This window comes from Labrus mixtus, chromosome 8, assembly GCF_963584025.1.
Source record: "Labrus mixtus chromosome 8, fLabMix1.1, whole genome shotgun sequence".
In the NCBI taxonomy this organism is placed as follows: Eukaryota; Metazoa; Chordata; class Actinopteri; order Labriformes; family Labridae; genus Labrus; species Labrus mixtus.
In genome coordinates, this window is record NC_083619.1 from 7,160,332 (window position 1) to 7,180,137 (window position 19,806).

The following is a 19,806-nucleotide window of genomic DNA, read 5'->3' on the forward strand; positions in this document are numbered from 1 at the left end:
AACCACATGACATCATCTCGATATGGTTATAATATCTGAAACAAGATATTTTAACTTGATATTGCTTTGTTTAAACAGCTTGGCAGAACAGATTTGAAAACTACACTCCACATAGATGTGAAAGTGAATGAAACGTTTTAAAAAGCCACAGGAATCCCAGAGCAACAACAGACTGTCATTCAGGAGCTTACTTACATTTACAAGCATCAAAAAGTATTACAGATCATTTTCATTCCTTATTTGCATCATTGTACTTTAATTTTCTGATAACAGTTATGTGTTCAAATTGGAGCATGGTTAAAATTAGGAAGTTTTTCCAGCAATCAGAATCACACTGCAACTGATTGGCTGTGGACTAGACATTAGAATCATTTGTGTTTGATCACTGAAGGACTTTGTGTTGCCTGTCGACTATGAATGTCTCTTTTCTGCTGACGATTTGTCAATGTGGCTTCTCATATTACTGCTATTCCCCTGGCATGTAGCTTCTGCAGTCTGGCAGTGTATGCACATTGTTTTCTGTTCGTACATCACCTTCTCCTTCCTCCGATATGCTTCCTCACGTTAGACTTAAAAGTCGCTGGAGCAATCAACAGAAAAAGGAGTGGTCTTATTCTGAAAACAAACTGTTTCAGTACGTGACTTCCTGGTAAATTGATGTGCCGTGCTACAGCATGTCGCAGAAATGGAAGCCTTGTGTATCTGCTGCAGACAGCTCAGAGCTGGGACGCAGAGCCAGTGGAAGCACACTCATTGGATAAAGTGAAACCTGTCAGCACCGCTGTCACTTCAGTGAAGACAGACCGAACACGCATCTGGTGAAATTGAGCAGTTATTTGGAGAAACGTATCAATGAGTAATTGTTACTATAATTACAGGACGTCAGTAATGAATAAGTCAATAGGCAGACTCTGCAGTTGTACTCATGTAAACACAGCAGTATGCTCATAAACACTGATAATAATTCAAACAAAGACTACCCATACTCACATTTGTGCCTCTTATCAAGTAGGTGCAATGACTGTATTGTTCTCTCCTCTTTGTCACACAGATAGTCATCACTGTGTGCTTTATTAGCTTTCGCTCATCATCAAGTGTGTCCATGTATCATTTTATTCGCGGCAGCGTGAAGCCCTTGTTCCAAAGGTGGCTGGGTACAAAACTCTCAGGAAAATGAGCGTGTTGAAATCTGAATGGATTTTTGATTAGGCTCGTTTTCATCCAAGCTGCAGCTGAACACGAGACTGCAGACTGTAAAGCTTTGGTTTTGTTTAGAAAATTACCCTGCGAAGGACAAGAGGAACAATTAGAGAGACGGCTGTTCTGCCGCATGACAACAAGGGTAGAGTGTATTCTGGCACTTGGTTACTGTTCAACATTTGATTTTGTTCAGGTAAATTTGTACTTTGAGTAATACGTCGTGGTTGCATATTATCCTTTTTAGCCAACCTCGGGAGGAGATGGTCAAACACAAGACTCGTCAGATCACAATCTGTTGTACAAGGGCAGCTACAAGCACCTGCAAGGCTTTCATCTTTTCTCAGTTGCAAATGCTGAAAAGGCTTCATTTGGGAACACCATTGCCATCTTTCTAGCTAACCTCTCGGTTGCAGATCAGAACAAATAAGCTGACAATGATGCAAATGCAAACCATGTGCAGCCCATCCTCCATGGTAAAAGTCCTGTTTGCCCTATTCTTTGCCTCCGACACCCTCCACACACGTTTTCAACATTTCTACTGAAGCACAATGATTTCTACCTCGTGATTTAAAAAAAAACATTCTGTCTGTATGGGATGCAGCAAAACTAAACATCGTTCGCAAATAATACCTAAAAGTATTGTGATTTTGGTGTTTACAGTAATCAAGAAATATGCAACTGGTCAGATTTATTCATCATTTTCTTTTTTACAAACCTCCCAGTATTTCTGAAAACATTTCAGGCTTGGTGTTTGTTTGCAGCTTTAAGAGTTAAGTACTTAAGGCAGAGAGGATAATGAATGACCTGCAGGCATAAAACAGAATCCATTATAAAGTCCACATGATGTAATTTATTCATCAACATAACACACCGCTCTGGCTTTCTCTTTACTTACAGTTTAAATTCTCAATGAATGTGTTCCTCAATGTTTTACAGTAAATTGTGCCAATGAAGTAAATGTCAATATAAAAAATGAAAACAGCTTGAGGATGAAGGGAGAGAGAGAGAGAGAGAGAGAGAGAGCGAGATGAACAGAAATAAAGATCAAATGATCAAATGGGAAGTACCTACCGTATCTCTTTCAATCAAACAAGTCTGGCCTCGTCTTGGATTAAATGAGTCCCATAATCAACAATTATTTACTCAGAGACTGGCTTGTTTCATTATTTCAATTTGAATTCAGATCACTTTTGATTTCTGTTCGTAAAGTTTTGTTATTTAAAATGCTCAAGACCCAAGTCTCTTTTGTTCGTTTAAGAGGTGAAGCTTTCACTTTCTTTTTGACCTTGAACTTTTTCAACCCTATTTACTAAAATGCTTCAATAATGAGTCCCAGTGTTTGGACCAGAGTCTCTCTGACAGCTTCTAGGAATCCCCCCGATCCTGGCTTTCCTTCCTGGTTTAATTCAGTTTAATACAGAGCTCCCAGCTGCTATGTATATATTATCCATTTATATCTCCATAACACTTTGCACTGTTAGCCTGTACCTGAAAGAGATCCACATTTAGGGAGCCATAGCTTGTATCACATCTTCCTTTCAAAATGTTGTCTTGGGTTTGTGTATGGGAGGAAACTCATCAACATGTTTCATTTGTGGTGAAACCTTAAGCAGATACTTGTCACTGGAAAACTATTTACCCTTTCAGTCGGCTGACTCTGATTCTGCAGTTAGTCAGCGAGTTGTCAGGAATGTTGGACTTCACGATGTTGGGATAATTTAAGTTTAAGTGGTTCCTGTTATTTTTTTTCTTATCCCTCATCTGGCTTCAGGGTTGATGTGACTCAGATCTCCACTTCCTTGTGCATCTTCACTACAAATGTTCAGCCACTTTTTTATGCTGACATCGTGAACGATTTACATAATAGTCAGAGGACACACTGCTCCTATTTTAAAAGGGTGCAATAGCAGAACACATGAGAGTACAAGAGTCCTCGAGGCGTCGGCCACAGGTTCAACTCCTGACTTTAGGCTCTTCAATACATATCCCCTTCACTCTCTCCTCCCCACATGTCAACTGTTCTATCATAAAGGTTCAAAGGAAAGGCCCAAAATATAATCTTTAAACACGCAGACACATCTAAAATGTTTTTTTTTGTTTGTCCTTTAAAAGGGAAGGGTTTGAAAAGAAAACATAAATGCAGTACATAATGTTGTAATACAGCACATGAATGGCTTTATGTGATCGTGAAGCATGCTTAGTTTACAAGACAGGCAGAGAAAAAGAAAAAAAAAGGTATGCACATTCGAGTCCGCACAGAGAGTATGACTTACTCATGTTGTGTGCTCGTGCTCCTGCATATACTGCACCGTGCTGAAGCACACCTCTTCCATCCGTGCCAAGGCCAAGGAAGTGTAACCTGCACGGATCAGAGCACTCAAACTAGTCAAACAAACTGGACTTTGGGGGTTTAACGTGTATTGGCGCGGTACAGATTGCCTTTAGTTAATCAAAAACTATGAATGCGGTGCAACCAACTGACAGAAACTGTGAAACAATCCTTTTACTTATGTGAGGAATATCTTATCCAAGATTCTAAACTTTCAACTTTGTTTGGGCATAATGCATCCTTTGGTTGTTTCCTTTAATCAGGGCTGCCTCTGTTAGTTATAACATGTTCAATCTCCTGTGTCGAGTCATGTCCTGAGTTTTAATGTTTAACTGGATTTGAATGTTCAGAAAACCTTTGTGTAAAAACAAACAACACTCACTGAGTTCTGCTGCTTCATGCATGAAGAGGGCTTACTGTATGTGCGTGTGTGTGTGTGTGTGTGTGTGTGTGTGTGTGTGTGTGTGTGTGTGTGTGTGTGTGTGTGTGTGTGTTGATGTGTGTGTGTGTGTGTGTGTGTGTGTGTGTGTGTGTGTGTGTGTGTCTGCTTTTTAGGCTCTTGAAGGAAGTTACCTTCAAGAGTCACTTTAGAGCTTTCAGATTCCTTCACTTCCGACTGGTTTGACACAAGAAAGCCTTCTCTTTGATCCCGGGGCTCAAATCTGAGAATAGAAAGCAGCAGGTGATGACACTGAAAGAGAGAATGAGAGAGAAAGGAGGAAGAAAACAAAGAGATATGAAGACAGAAAGAAAGAAGGACAGATAGTGGTGAAAGGGACAACTGAAAATGGGGGATGGTGGGGGAGTTCAGGAAGTGAGGGGTTATTACTTTGAAGGGTTTGAGTTACGTATCTAGAGAATACAAAGTGTCAAGTAAAAAGAGGATGTAGGGGTCACTCCATCCAGAGAGCTGTGTTTCACTGTCACACGGTGACAGCTGAGAGGGGCGGGAGGTAAGAGGGGGGGTAACAAAGAGAATGGATAACATGTCACTGAGGGGCTGTACTCCTTAAAAAACTAAAAAACGTGTAAGGTCAAAGAAACAATTCCTCCATAAGTAGACGGAGAGTTATGTTATGTGGCATTTTAAATTCATATTCAAATAGTATTTTTTTATGAAAGAGAGGCTACATGTTTTTTTTTGTGCTGAAAATGTAAAACACAATTTTCTGTGCACCTCAATATATTTTCCAAATTTTCAAACAATAACAAGGACATGACAAGAAACCACCTTTATTGTCACCACACACAGAATGTACACATAAATGTACATTCTGGTTTCCAAGCAAGCATCACAATCTATATATATTGTTTGAATTAAAGGGGGAAGTTGCTAGCAGTAAGTATCCCCCCCCACCTCTGTAATTAGAAGATTAATTTATATAGTTGACAACTGGCAATACATTACTACCAATAAAGACCATAACATTTTTAGCTGGGCAGATTAGAAATAGCATCACTCTCTCTCTAAGTCTTTTACAGATTGCGAGCTCAAGGCGGGACATTAACACCTTGTGACACTTTTCAGCACAGAGGCTGAATGATGGGATGAAGTTTTTCAGCCTGAGTCAGCATCGGACTTAATAACAGAGGTGTAACTGGCAGTTTTGCAGGATGTGTGTGTGTCCATCTACGCTGCTCACGTTCATTAAACGTGCTCATTAAGCACACTGGCAATACCAGCTGTTATCCTGGTGATCTGACCACATTCACATAGATTTCTCTGCAGCTGAACAGAAGCTGCTTTCACACGTGCACAAAACTCCTGAAAAACTGCTGAAGTTTTCGGGTTTAGCTGTATGTGTGAACGCAAGCAGCCCAAATGCACTCTTTCTCCTGCCAGCCTAGTAGGATTTCTGCATGAAGTCAGATTGAGCTGATGTGAGAATGAAGCAGGATATAATCCGGAGAATCCACCGTGAGTGAGTGGGAGGGGGTGGTGACGTATATTCCCATACGATCGGTGCACGGCCATAGGCTAATAATAGCGTTGCATAGTGGACTCTCCTACGGTAATGTGATCCCGAAATGTTCTTGAAATTTTAAGGAGCGCAGGTGTGAAAATGGCTAAAGAGGGGAAAAGTTAAGTGAGAAAAAAATAAACTGACTTTAGTTTCCGGCTTGAATTCATTTTGCATTAGACTTAGGAACCTGATGATCAAAGGAGCACACTGCAGGTAATAGTTGACACCCTGAATGGGGATGAGGAGTATAAAAGACAGCTGGAATCAGTGAGGTGTCCTCTGTCTAATAGCTCCTGTCCTCAGGGCACACAAGGTGTCGAGGGGGCAAAAGTCAAGGCTATCTGTCAGGTTCTGGTGAAACTCCGAAACCTGTCTCAGTCAATCTTTCTCTGATACTGCTCTGACTCCTGCTTAGCATTTGACCACCTTTAAAGTGTTGTTCCCACCTTGAAAGGTTGGAGCTGCTTCGCTTCTCATTGGAGACAGTGTTACAACAGTTCATGTTGAACTATTCAAAGTATTTCTGAGACCTCAGAAGTTGCAGTCGTGGTACGACATGGGAAGCATTTACAAAGTGTAATTCAATCAGTGTCAGACATTTATGAGGAAGTCATTCCTGACCTGGTTCAACCTTGGATTCACGACTGACACTTCAGGTCAAGAGTGCTCAGTGTTACTCTGAGTAGATGTGTCAATGCTCACTGCCACTGTGTTAGTCCTAAACCTGATGACTGACACTGAGCACGTTGGAGGTAAACCTGTGTACTGCTGAAAGAGAAAAAGAGAGAGAGGGGTTTATGGTCACAAATCTTGGGTACATCAGGGTGCAGAACAGCTCACCCCCCCTCCCCACACACACGCACACGCACACACACACACACACACACACACACACACACACACACACACACACACACACAAACAAGCATTTTTTGTCACAGTCCTGAAAAGCAACTTTCTCTGGTTATCCAGTCGTAAAAATTGGCCTCATCAACATACACACACAGAGACAGAGAGAGAGACACACACACACACACACACACACACACACACACACACACACACACACAGGTTTGCTCTCTCTCTCTCTCTCTCTCTCTCTCTCTCTCTCTCTCGCTCCCTCCATCCCACACACATGCACACACACACAATCACACAATTTCCTTGGAGTTAATCCAAAAACATCTACTCTCATGTTACAAACCATGACAAACACACAAAACAACAGCAGTGAAGGTACCAGGCTTCTGTTACAGTGTTAGTGTGTTTGTGTGTGTGTATGTGTTTCATAATAACCTGTCTGTTGGGACGGGGTGTCTGGTTTCCTCAGTGGACGAGCTCCCGTAGGAGAGAGCACTGAGTCCCATCTGTCTGTGTCTGCCTGAGGTGTTAAAGCAGAGAAAGGTTCCAGCCAGCACAGTTAGCTGTTGTGCCTCTGGGGAGGATTATTGAGGTTGCACCGGCCTCGGGCACTTTTCACGTCTGTGGTATCAGATGCCGCTAATGTGTACATTTCTTTTATTATGTTAACTGGTTTCTCGCAGTCTTATTGGGGTGTTCTACTGTACACGAAACAGACCAATAATGTGTGAGCCAAAAAGGTGTAAAGAAAATGAGTGAATGCATGTGACATTTAAATCATTAGAACTGTAATTGTTAATTACTATTTAAGAAACAATTGTCTTTTTCCTCATTAATTTAAGACAGCCTTTAAATCCAACTCAGACTTCTTTTGACTGGATAACGTTTTATAGAGACATCATTCTTAAGAAAAAAAATCTTTTTTTTTTTTGCTATTTCAGACACGTGGCTCCTTTTGTTAAACAAGCGGTTCCAAATAAATGCTGAAAGACAATACCACGACATCCATCTAACACCGAACTTCCACCAGATAGATTGCGTGCATTGCGTGTCCGCTCCGGTCCGTTTTTTCGGCTGTGTGCAACCCCGTCCGTCAACACCCACCGGCTGGAGTGCAAGGAATTCCCGCGGTAATTAAACAAACTAACTGGCGACAGTGCGAGATAATACGATGTAGGCTATGTGATTTATAAACCTCATAAAGACATAAACAAACACACAAACGGTCATTTTTCTGAACCGTTAAAACGGAGTGTTTTATTTTGAAAATTAACCGGATGTTTTAATGTTGTATCTGTGTCTGACTTCTCGTCCTGCTTGTTCTTTTCTGTTCTAAATTGATGCAACGGGCTCCAGCATCCGGCAAAAATAGAAACCTACGAATCTGCTGCGGAGGGCACCGGACTGCCGGAGCTCAGACGCAGTGGAGTGGACCCAGTGGAAGCACACACATTGAATAAAATGAAAAACTATCACCTCCGCTGCCGGACCGGAGCGGAGACGGACCGGACACGTATCTGGTGGAGGTTGGCCGTTACTCATACTTCACTGTAAAGCCTATTTATCAGATTTCATTGGATGTTCGTGACAGCACCTATCCCAGCATGCACTGAGTCAGAGTCAAAGAAACACGCTGGACAGGTCACAAGTAAGAATGCCAACAGACGCAGTCACACTTCTGTCTGCAGGAGCGCCCTACCTGCAGATCTGTAGGAAAACTCTCACAGGGAGAACGTGCATGGACGTTCCCTCGTGTGGTGACATTACTAACTACTGAGTCAAACTCTCAGGAGGCATTTTCATTACAACCTCTGGTTTGATGGAAATCTGGAAGTTAACAAAAGCCAACATAAAAAAACATGGCCTGAAACATTTAATAGTGATGTCCAACCTTTAATTACATAATCTAGGTTATATAATACTAAAACAATCCTTATGAAACTGACTTTTCATCGCCTCTTTAATCCAGAGGGAGTAGTTCATAGTGCTTTACACTAAAGGAGAATTCAAAACAAAGAAATTATAACTGGAAGTGAGATAACCCTGAGCTCCTTTTTTTTTTTTTAGACAGTGCTTTTAAATGTTACCCTCGCTTAAAGGCAGGTTTGGTAATTTACGAAAACTAGCAGAATTTTGAAAGTAGCATTCCCTCAGTGCCCCGTCTGCACCCCCTCTCCTCTGTGCTGCTTCAAAAGCCACGCCCCTCACTTACATGCACAAGAGCGCCGTTTCTCCGGAAGATGGCGTCAGCTCATCGCTTGCATTGTGTAGAAACTATGTCGTCTCATGTCTCATTCAGCGCTAAGTAAACACTAAACTTTATCATAATACATGTTAAAAACGTGACTATTTAACTATTCACAACAGCCAACAACAAACTCACAGTAGATACTCCGTCATCGGTGACGAGCTTTGAGTGTGGGCTAGTGTATGGGGGGTAGAGAACGAACAGGGAGACGTGATTGGTTCATCAGATTGGTACCTCGTGGCAGACATTGGTCGAAGTTTTTACAGGCTTACAACTGATACAGATGACGGATTTTCTTAGTTCCTTTTTCAGAGCACATGAGTTATTCATTTCTGTCAGGACCTAAAGTTTTTCAACTGAAATCTTAAAAAGTGTTTCTGGAGGAAATTACCAACCCTGCCTTTAAATAACACATTTGCTGAATGAGTTTTTTCTCTCATGAGCCTGTGATATTCTAGCTTTTTAAGGAGAACAACGGAATTAGGCTCCTGTTTGAGAGCTGGTTTCCTCCATTTGTTATTATTTAACACACTCCAGAATAAATGGATGATCTTTCCTCCAGACTGTTCGGCAACAGGCACACCCCAGTTCTCAGTGGTACAAAATGAATGTTAAATACCAAACATCATGTAAAAAAGTGTTATACTAGGACTGATACGGTTAATTGCTATTACAATAAATGATGTAAGTATAATGCAGGCACACATATCAATCACAGGTCAAATCATTGTTAAATTTGGCTGATTTAATGAGAGTCCAAATGGTGCCAAATGAAAATTCATTTGAGAGCTGCAAAAGAGCCGGCTCCTACTACTGAGCTGAGGCGGATGATCGGGATCACTAAGAAGAGCTGGGTTCCCATAACTATTATGACCTTTGACAATGTTGAACATGTATCGTACGCACAACTGTTCATCAAGCGAATGAGAGTGCATCTGTGCACCGACTGTTCCTGCTGCACGTGTTAGAGTGTGAGTGTGAGTTAGATAAAAGGACGAACAGGGAGTGTGCATTTAGTCACACACTACAACAGGCTGTGGAATAACATTACTCATGTGCAACTTCTGATTGTTATTCCAAGTAACCACCAGCTGATACCTGCATGATGAACACAGACATGAGAGTGAGAGCAGTAAAACACACTGTCCTGCTTCATACAAAGTAACCATTCATGTCTGAAACTTTAAAGAGCTCATATTATGGCCTTTTTGGGGTTCGTATATTTCATCTATGTACTTTTGTACGTTCACAATAGATAAAGTCCGAAAAAAGTGTCTGTTTTCATGTACTGCTCCTCCTTGCTCCCTCTACGCTCTGAGTCCGTCAGCTACGCTCTGTTGAGCCCACACTGTTAGACCCCACGTGGGCCAAGTCTGCTCTGATTGGTCTGCCGATCCGCTCTGTTGTTATTGGTCAGTTGCTCATCACGCTTCTCGGAAATTTCAACATGAGCTGCAGGGTTTGCCACAACAAGCCAATGGACTTAGATCAGTGATCTCACACTGACAATGACGCCGCACTGACACATTTTTATCGAGGGGGGCTAGAACCGAACATTACATGCAGCTAATGCTACAGCTAACAGGAGGACGTAGGAGAAGCCGCGTTTCTGCGGACTTTGAATTTTTGCACATAGATGTGCCTAAACATGCACAGGACACTTGGAAAACACACTAAAGGGCATATAAAACCAGAAAAAGCAGAATATGGGACCTTTAACACTCAATGACCCATAGCTGAGTGAACATGTGCACAGAGCTGGCGTGACAATGTTAAAAAAATGTCTCCACATTTGTACAGCAGATCTCCATGGCGCCTACACACACTAAACCCTTGCGGACCGAATCTGGAGATTGGTCTGGTAGCTGAAGAGATGCCAGTTCCCTTCCTGCCCATTTTCAAGAGCAAGGCAATCAAAGCAAAAGTCATCTCCTATCACGAGATAACAGGAATATTAAAAAATGCCACAGACTTAAGAGAGGTACAGCAACCAACATCAGTCCGTTCTATGACCACAGATCCCATATCTTAGGAGCGATCATTGAATTTCATAATCATCTGGAAACATTTCTCTGATCGATGCATTCAATCAAAAAACAGAAATAAATGTGCCAACCTGTTCTTCTTCTACTACAGCAGCAGCAGATTCAGTCCAGATCAGTGACAGTGATTTATTACAGCCATCACTCTGTGTTTGAAACACCTGCGACTTACAAGAGAAGTCATGTTCCACTCATTTCTTTTCTTTTTTTCCTTCTTTTATATTAACCCCCGGTGTTTATTTTCTACACCTGGAATGACATCATGGGCAGGTGAGACAGGAGAGAGAGTGAGATGCTGAAGCTGCTGTGTTTGTTTCAAACACATCATTTTAACTTTCCTCTGAGTTATTTTGACAGAGTATTTTAGCATTGACAGAGAGAGGGAGGGATGAGCATATTTACAAAATGAGAAAGAAAAAAACAGCTTACCAGGATGACTCACGTTTAATGGGGAGGCTTTTTTTCTCTTTTGTCTTTGGTCCTTTTCTCTCTGCAGCTCAGCTGGCACCACCCTACAAAGTTTGAGAGAGCAGCGGTTTGTGTTTTAATAAGCAATGAGTAAGTGTGTGTGTGTGTGTGTGTGTGTGCCAGCCTGCCTTGGCACTGCATTCTTAACTCCACTTGTTTACCCAGTGATTGTGAGCACTGTCATCTTGCCTGCTCCATCAGCTCTAATGGTGTAATTGACTGTTGGTTTTACTCTTCATGTGGTTGCAGCGTGTGATGCTATCTCCAAACCACAGGCGCCATTTCTGGACCCGACCAATAGAATGAAGGGAAACAAATTAGAAAGAAAAAAAAACAACTGCCGATCTTCTCTCTGGCAAACTGTGTGGTCCGTTAATGAAGAACTGTGACGTACTGTGCTGGTGTAAGGGGGTCGGTATGTATCAGTGTGTGTGTGTGTGTGACTGTGAGACACACATACAGAACAATGCTTACTGTGGACTGATGGACTGTCCATTTCCAAGAGTCTCATTACGTTTCCACAGAAATGAATGTGATTTCTCAGTTTGCTAGATAAAATAGATTTGTCAGATTAATCAATAATACGATGAATAAACTGTGAGCTTACCGGATACATGAAGAAGCATGCTTTACCTCCAACAGAGTATCAGCCAGAACTTAGTTACACTGCAGTTTGATCGGCTAGAGCAACTTCTTTTCCAATCCATGTTTTTTAAACTTTCATGTTTTAAGAATATATAAAAATGTCAACAAATTGAATCTGTTGACGGCTCAGAAAACCTGTCCATGAGGTGTTTGGAGCAGCAAACAAAGTCCTTCATAGTAAATAAGTAAATAAAGAGACAAGTTATGGCTCCTTCTTTTATTTCCTGATCCAGAGAGGGAAGTGAGGACCTGAATCAATCGTTCAGGAGTTAATTATTAGTTAACTGGTTGGTCATTTCTGGCTAATGCAGAGTGATTGACGGTCATTTTGCTCGACAAAGCAACATCTCTCATTGGTTATTTTAAACATTGATGGGTGGAGCCTAATAAAAAACTGACACTTTTAACCAAAGTCACTCCCTTAAGGCATATCAAACTCTAGTTATGTGGTGTGCACCCTCTTTGAATGTGTGTCTAAATCTTAAATGCTGAGTTGATGCACTTTGCAGCACCTCTAAAGAATCCCCCCAGAAATCAAACTTACAGTGTTCAGAGTAGAGACAACACTTTGTGCTTAAATTCCCACCAGAGTAATGCTTGACCTCTGCGTCTCTGAGACATACTGCAGTAAGTAAGTTAGATTTAGTTTGACCACAGTGCATCGTTTTGACTCTATCATGATAAACATACAAACTGATCTAAGACTGAACTGTATGACACTGTGATGCTGTGGTGATTATTTCATACCTGAATTAATAATACAGTGATAGATGATGTATGACTGCATTACTATGACATTAACACACTAACATGAGGTATACTGTGGGTACTACGCACTTTAATTAAGTGTTTTGTTTGTGAATTTAAAAGGCACCATGTTTTTTAAATCAAACACAGCTCTAGTTCACTTAACCAGGGGAGTGTCCAGACTTTTTAGACTGGGGTGGCCCAACTGGGGCACTGACATCTAGAAGGGTGGCATGAAGTTTGTGCACACACATACATATTGAACTGCTGTTACGTTAACTTACCTGTGTTTGCCCCCTTTTTTTTTTTTTTTTACAAAAGATGGAAATAACTCTGCAGATGACATTTGCTTCCCTTGAGCTACGTGGAAGCGATAGTGACCACTTGGTGCAAGAAGTGCCCAGTATCCACCAGTTACTCAAACGTCAATGCTTTTTGTCACAAGTAACTGTGTGATTGCACTTGTGCACCAACTAAGACAAGTGTACATTCAGAAAAACTGGAGCAACTCACTGAGCTCACCGGAGCATGCTCCTTTTGTAATAAAAGTTGTTGCACTACACGCTGTGGTTGACAACCTACAAGTTCATCACCAGATGCTCAAGTGCCAAAACACATATTAACAAACGATTTAATGATGCATTAAAGGGTTCGTGCCATCTTCTGAACAAAGAGCGGGTTATATAAAATTGTTTAATCCAGAACATCTGATGCAATTATGCTTATGAACACAGAGAAGTGCCAGATCTATGACCACAAACACGCCGCAGTTTGTGTGTGAGATATGATCAGACTCGTCTCTGTTATATAAGCACTCTCTATGTCCAACAAAGTGACAGGTAAATTATCAAATTAACTCAAGTATGAAATGTCATCTAATGAAGCCTCGTATCCTAGCAACACCAACCATGAGGAAAACCCTGATCAAACAAAACGCATCACTGTCCTGCCTGACTGTGAGAATCAGAAGGGAAGCTGTGCACATGATCCAATACAGACATGAAACATCCCCAACAAAGACGAGCATCCCTCTTAGAAATAAAACAACTCAAATGATGACATTCATTCAACTTCAAAGGCATGAAAATCTGACGTGATGAATACACTTTATCTTTTTATTTTTATATATTTTTGAGCTTTTTCTCTGTGTTACACGCGTGAAGTCAGCTTCTCAGGATATGATCTCCACAGGACATCAGCAGGCACAGCACAGGTTTAGGTCAACCATGATTAGGCAGCACTTATAATCAAACACACCACACAACATGCAAGTACAAGAGAAGAAAATATACATGCGTGCTAAATGTTCCACTGGTCCTGTGTTGCAACACATGATGTTATATGTTACATTTTAAACTCTCAAGCCGTTGAGAGAATATCTAGATCATTTCAGGAGGATTGCTCTGGAGATTCTCCTGACCTGCCTGTTCACATGTTCACTGTGATACTATAATGAAAATATTTGCCTTTATATCAGTGTTACATGTAGTTCAACGGAATCAAAATATCAACAAAAGAGCGTAGAAGAACATATTGGCAAAGAGGAAACATAATGAAGCTGTTTAATGACGTGCACAGAGATCGTAGCGGTCGCATGCAGACACTCTAAGCACCGTGCAGCAGACACAGTACATAAACATCTCTACCCCCTCAAATTGGCTCGAGGTGAAATCTGCAGAAAATATCCTGCTGCGTTCTCACATCAGCCCACTCGGAGAAAAAATACTAGGGGGTCTGGCAGGAGAAACTCCAGGTGAAGTCTGAGAGAAAAATGTGGCTTTTTGCGTTCACACATAAAGCTCCTCCGGCAAATATCAGGAATTTTCTACAAGTGTGACAGCACTATAACCAAAGCCATTTTAAAAAAGGGCTCTGCCATGTAAGATCTTGTGCTTCCTGTTTTATCAATCAATCAATCGTTATTTGTATAGAGCCAATTCATAACAAATGTTAGCTCAAGACACTTTACAAAAGAGCAGGTGAAAGACATTACTCTGTGTTTTATTATCTACAAAGACCCAACATGAATCCATATATATATATACTGTAAATATACATACAGTATGTGCTTACATATTAGTCTAAAAAGCACTTTGACAAGCCAACCAACTCAAACTCATGCAAACTCCTTCCTGCATCTTCCAGAAAGAGAGAAGGAATATCGCCTGAGGTTAGGTTGGAGAAAAGGGAAGATGAAATAATATAAACATCTGTCAGAGCAACATAAAACTCATTGCATCTAAATGGCAAACTCGACGCAGCGACACAAACGATCATGCATTCAGGAGACTCCTCCTGCCTTGTGTCCTTGTCTAATCTGTGGTTGACAGTCTGTACAGAGGAGCGCGCTCGCTGAGATAGTGCTCTCTCTCTAACGGAAATGCAAGAGGTCAGATTGTGATAAGAGCTGTGCAGAAGTGTCCTGCCCTCCGCACAGACTCCATGAATGAGGCGATAACACAGATCTTCACAACAGGGTTCTCAGGAAACATGACCAAGCATGATGCGCGATGAGAAGAAGCCTTCACGCAGCGTGAATCCGTGTTTCCAAGTATTGTGTGTGTGCAATTAGAAAGTGTTGTTTTTTTTTTGTGTTAATGTGATACTGTATTGATAAGGCGTATTAAAAGAGATAGTGTTCAGGGGTTATCTGAAGCTTTGCAGCAGGAAGAGCTGTAATCAGTGAGACATTAGAAAAATGGGAAATGGGTATGGGTAATGGATGACCACAGAAAACAAACCACAACCACAACTACAAAAAGAGAGAGAGAGAGAGAGAGAAGGAAAGGAAAGCTCAATAAGTGGTAGAGCTACTCGGTCTCCTTAAAAATATGTCGGATTACAACTAACCTGAAGCATTAAATAAGTTTTAAATTCTATGTTAGGCCAGTCAGGCTTTGTTTCCTGTTGGCCCCAAGCGAACACTGAACAGTTTGCTTTTTACCAAGGTGAGAGATGAAAATGTGGGGTATGGGGGGGGATTGGAGGGTGCAGACTGAAACCAGCAAATGACCCGGAAACTACAAACACATTTAAATAATTCATGCGTTTGACACCTTTAAATCTCCCTGACACTAAATGTGCACGCAAATTCCAAGCATTGTAAAAGCAAGTCATTTAACGTGTGTGTGTGTGTGTGTGTGTGTGTGTGTGTGTGTGTGTGTGTGTGTGTGTGTGTGTGTGTGTGTGTGTGTGTGTGTGTGTGTGTGTGTGTGTGTGTGTGTGTGTGTGTGTGTGTGTGTGTGTGTGTGTGTGTGTGTGTGGCCGTCTGATAACGCTGCAGATAGCCCCTCTTTTGGTTGTAGTTTGCTTTTCGTTGCTCTGCTTGTTGGAACAGACTATTAAAGGCTGGAGACAGACTTGGTCAAACAGCGGTTATCTGAAGTGGAGCCCATTAGCCCCTCTTAATGTGACAGGAGAGCAGAGTGAGCGTTCGGCCGAGTCAGTGAGCACATATGATGACAAATTAGGGGTGAGAAAACTTGTCAACCCCGGGTTGAAAAGTGGAGAGATGAATGCGTGTCAGCTAAGCCTCGTGCAAAAAAAAAAAACCTTCCAAAGACCACCTCAGGTGCTGGTTTACAGACGGATTTACACAGCGGAGAGAGGAATTAGCCTGTCAGTGTTTTACTGCGAAGGATATGACATCATTAGCTCCAAATAATGACAAATTAAGACCAGAATACTAACTTTCCTGAGAAAGACAAACACAGCAATAGATGGACTCAGAGACAAGTCCACAAAGTCAATCTCTCTTTCATCGTCAGTGGAGCAGCTACAAGGTTTGCTCTTGATTGCAGTGCAGATACAAGTCTTTGTGTGTACGGCTTTAAGGCAGAGCAGGGTATTGTAGTCTACTCAGTAATGAATGAATGTTATAGAGTTATGTTATACTTGTAGATCAAGCCTGTAAAGACTAATTCTTGTCATGTCTGACTGTGAAGTCTGAGCTGATCATTTCACCAAAACCATTGATGATTTATTTGAATGAACATGAATAGACATACTTTAAATAATGTTTTATTTTTATTCATTTTATCTTTTTTCTACTCTTTTTCCTTCATCCCCGCTTTTGTCTTCCCCTTTTCCAGGATTTAAATAATTGTTAAAAATATGTTTTCTTTATTATTGACCTAATACTTTTTCAGTCCTTGTAATGATCGTTTCCCCTGGGCATGATATAAAATCATCCATTCAGCAACATAATCTAGAATCACCCTTAGAGGCAACATTGAACCTATTAGTCAGTTTAATATCCAAAATAGTTGCACTAGTATTCCGCCATCTTGAATGTTGCCTTATGTTGTAATGTTACAATTTCAAATTAAAAACACACAATGGTACATCATTTTAAAGTGGGGGGTGGGGAGTGGTTACAGTTTATTCTGAATTATGGACAAAAATATGATCAAAAAAGTTTTAATGCTTTCAGTGTGCCTTCAGGTTAACCTGTGTGTGTTAACGTCCTATTTTTGCACTGTTTTTCAGAATCAGAATCAGGTTTACTCTTCAGTACGTTTGCACATACAGGGAATGTGTCTTTGTGCAAAAACAATTACCTTTGAAGTAGATTAAAATAATAAAGTTAATGGCTATGAAACAGTAGTACTCTAGGCCACGTTTTAATGAGAACAATCCTCTGAAAACCGAGCCTTCCACAGAGCGGTGAGGTGTTGACACACTTGGTGTATAAGTGCTATAGCAACAGATTTCGAGTCAAGTTTTTGGCCCAAATGTCAACCCAATAGTAACACACACACACACACACACACACACACACACACACACACACACACAAAAAACACAGGAATGCATTTGTTTCAAACATACTGAGGCCTTCAACCAGGCCCTGAGGGACTAATCATGAGATGACCTAAATTCTTCTTTAAAGTTGAGGACAATGTAGAAAACAATGTAAATTTTTACTCATGAAACTACAAAGGTGAAAGGAGGTGATGTTGGATGTGTAGATATTTAAAATAAAACCTAACCGTTTTGCCCTTAGTCAAATAAATTATGTTGAATGTAATGACAGTTACAACAGTTTAAAGTGTCATATGTGTGTGACTGTGAAGATGTGCCACTGTGTTTGATGACGTGTGCACATTTAACCTTTAAGTGCCCTATAAACGCATGTTCAGGCATTTACAGTACGGTGTGTACGTATCCCAGGTTTAAGTGTGTGAAAGTGTCTGTTTGTGTGAGATAACTGGATCATTACTTTTGAGAAGCTCACACCAGCTCTCGCTCTCTTTGAAGGAGGCCCTGCAGCGGTTTAGGTCCTAAATCTCATAATGGCTTCAATAACAACCCCATATGTTGGCGACAGCTAATTCAAAAGGCTTGCAGGTTTAATGTTCTGTACATCACAATTCAGTGTGACGGGACAACAAAGACAATACCAAATAGATGATTAAAGATCTTACATCAGCTAAGAGAAAAAAAAAAGGAGCGTAGAAACAGGATCATAAACTGATTGACAGTTTGGCACAATGTACAATTTCAAGTGTTTTCATAAGGACAGGCTTTACAAAACAGCTCAGTGCTGCAGTTTAAGGAGGATTAACTTGTTAATAACCTGTTTACAGAATGACACAATAGCCCATTTGGAAATGAATGTTAAACTGTTTTTAAGAGCAACGGAGACATTAGGGTCTGGTTTACACCAAATGGGTACTATTCAGAAACCTTTCTGTACTCTATCACATACTGTATGCACTAATCTGCTTAGTAACTTGTAGCATATCTTTCCTCATTCTTGTCAAGCAAAAAAATATTGGGGGGGGGGGGGGGGAACAGTCAAGCACAATTATCTCTAAATTGTACTTTTAAGTTCCAATTTAATTGAATAAATATTTTTTTTTACCTTGGGTGTATTTGCAGATGAGAACAGAAATGTTTCATGCTTGTCAAGAGAGTTTGAAACCTTTCCACATCTTAATCTGTGCAGAGCGTCAAAAACACCCGTGAAACGCAATGATATCGCAGCTGCTAGGGTAGCGTTGTTAGCTAACGCAACCTTACCACCCATCATGCGCTGCTAGGAAGAATTCTTCCACTGGAAAGTAACGGTCACAGACTTTTCTTCATGGGTTTACATTAAAATGTATTTGTTGTAGAATGATGTGCTTTGTTGTATTGGCGCCATAGTCATACTTGCACATGTGCAAAATGTGTTTTTGTTTACATGAGCCGTTTTCACATATACACTTCTGAAAGTTTCTAGAACGTTTCAGGTAGGCTGCCCATGAAATCTTCCTGGGTTTGCTGTTCACATAGGCACCTCACAGTGGGAGACTGTCCTTGTGGGACAAGAGGGGAGGGTAGGGTCTTAGGAGGCAAGACATGACGTTAAAACAAAGACATGGAAGTGGAGGATGAAGCAACACAGTCTGCTATATGAAGAAAAGAGGAGAATTTTTTCAGACCAAACAGTTCTGTTCAGTTCTGAACTATTCACTAGGGAGTTCCCTGAGAACGACACACCATGGGGACTTTTTTCTGTCTGCACTCGCACTGCCATTGTACCTACTCTGAAGTAGGAGCTAAAAAAGTTCCACTAAACGGCTTCGTAATCAATAAATACGGTGGAGGGTTCCAACAGTTCCTCAAAATGAAAAATAATAATAATAATACATTTTATTTCAAGACACCTTTCAAAACACTCAAGGTCACCTTACAAAGCAGAGATAAAAACAACAAATTAACAATACATCGATAAAAATATCATTTAAAAGACAAATTAAGAGGATGTAGTGGATTTATGAGACCGCATGGAGAATGATCAGACTGAATGTGCCAGTTGAAAAAGATGTGTTTTGAGATGAGATTTGAAAATGGAGAGAGAGTTGATATTACAGATGTGTGGTAGGAGGGAGTTCCAGAGGTGGGGGGGCAGAGCTGCTGAAGGCTCTGGACCCCATGGTGGACAGGTGTGAGGGTGGTGCACTGAGTTGAATGGAAGAAGAGTGCGAGTAGGCGTGTTGGTGTGCAGGAGTTCAGAGAGGTACAGAGGAGCGAGGTTATGGACGGACTTAAAGGTGTGGAGCAGAATTTTGAAGTTGACGCAATATTTAACCGTTAGCCAATGAAGCTGCTGTAGGACAGGGGTGATGTGATTAACAGAGGGCGTTCTGGAGATGATGCGAGCTGCAGAGTTCTGGACCAGTTGAAGTTTGTGGATGGACTTGAGAGGGAGACCAAAGAGAAAGGCGTTGCAGTAGTCAATGCGGGATGTAACCAGGGTGTTGATGAGGATGGCGGTTGGGAGCGAGGGACGGGCGGAGGCGATTAATGTTATGA